Genomic DNA, 1,690 nt, shown 5'->3' with positions numbered 1-1,690 from the left:
TGTGTGTGTGTGTGTGTGTGTGTGTGTGTGTGTGTGTGTGTGTGTGTCGTGTGAAAATTAAAAATGGTCAACGTAGAACCTACAGACTTGCGTAGTGTATAAACCAACCAACGGAACAACCGAGCCTATATCTCCGATCTAGAAGCGTTAAATAGTGTGTCGTTAACAAGTTAGTCAATTCGCACTAGAAGCTGCATACCTGTGAAAGAAAGTTCGTTTAAATGTTGGTAAAAAAACCGTGTAATTATTCTCAAAGATGACGATGCAGTAACTGCTACTCTCGAGTAGTGTGAATAATCATTTTTCACATTTATATACTGTGTATATAAATGAAACAGAAATTGTATATATAATTACATATATATAACTCTGTATACATAATTATACAATTTTCTTTCACTTAATACATGTATGTATGTATAAATGAATATGGGGAGTAGAATGGGGGGGGTCGCTTTGTTGATGATTTGTACAATGAGGCCGTGTTAGGTTTTGCCGATACAGTCTTTCGATTCCAGGGATTCCAAGGGCCACCCGGAAGTCGCGAGTTCGTGACCAGAGAAAGAAAAAGCCGTGTAGATGTCAGCCAGTTTTGCTCCATCGTGGCAAAAGCGTAACTAATATGTTTACCTCCCATGCCTCTGTCAGCTTTACTCGAGACCGAGTAGTGATGGGACTAAAAGGTGATCAGGACTGGAAGTAAAGGAATAGTTTAATACGTATTCGAGTATAATTGTTCGAACACTACTATAGCGACATCACTATTCAAACACTACTATTAGAATATTATTCCTTGGATAGCACTTTCTACCAGCAATTATACCATTTATACTCAATAAAAACAATGATAGTAATCAAGTAACGATTTGTAAATGGGTATATTTCATTTTTAATATAGTGTTTATTATTCGAGACAATTTTTCCTACTGTTTCGTCGGCAAAATGATTTCATAGCTTGATTGGTCCCATCACTAACGGAGAGACTCTGAAGGGGTCGACACCCTTATCCCCTTCAGTATCTCGCCTCAGCTCGAACGACATTGTAGATCTTCGATACGAGAGGCATATATGTTTCTTTGTGGAGTCACGACCATCCTCGATAGGATTACAGTGGACGTGGAAAGTATTCGTACAGCGTGAAAGTTCAACGAAAAGATTATGTATTTGTTTTTAAAACATCTTTAACTCTTTTTCATTTATAATGAAAAATATATGTATTTAAAAAAATACTTAATACTGGATAGAGGTATTCTAGATATTTCATAAACTGTTTAACTTGGTTTCTCAACCCCCAAGTATCAATTCATCTTTAATTTTATATTAATTCAATTTTATTAGGTACCTAAAATCTTCCACCCCTCTGGTTGATCCTGTCCAATCGAATAGTTATACATAAATCTCCATTTCGACTTACTGACTGTACAAATACCCTGCTCATCTCTTTGTAAATGAGAAACAAGAAGGTTCGCTTGAACGACACGGGAGTAGAAAATGGCTGATCAAGCGCTGCTACGGTGCTCGTCTTGTAAACCATACGGCGGGAAGATACGCGAGAGATGGGAGAGTAGACAATGGTAAACAGATAGAAAGAGTAAGTATAACAGTATAGATATATGTATATATAAAGAGAGAGAAAGAGAGAGAGAGAGAGAGAGAGAGAGAGAGAGAGAGAGAGAGAGAGAGAGAGAGA

General features: G+C 37.2%; 1 protein-coding gene across 6 annotated transcripts in view; it reads right to left on the bottom strand.

The window, feature by feature from the left end:
- LOC128881420 (potassium voltage-gated channel subfamily H member 2) overlaps nt 1-1,690 on the bottom strand; it is a 119,622-nt gene that overhangs the window by 58,004 nt on the left and 59,928 nt on the right. The gene's annotated exons all lie outside the window — the stretch shown is intronic.

This window comes from Hylaeus volcanicus, chromosome 8, assembly GCF_026283585.1.
Source record: "Hylaeus volcanicus isolate JK05 chromosome 8, UHH_iyHylVolc1.0_haploid, whole genome shotgun sequence".
Taxonomy (NCBI): Eukaryota; Metazoa; Arthropoda; class Insecta; order Hymenoptera; family Colletidae; genus Hylaeus; species Hylaeus volcanicus.
The sequence above is the reverse complement of the archived record's forward strand: the minus strand, read 5'-3'. Positions and strand labels throughout refer to the sequence as shown.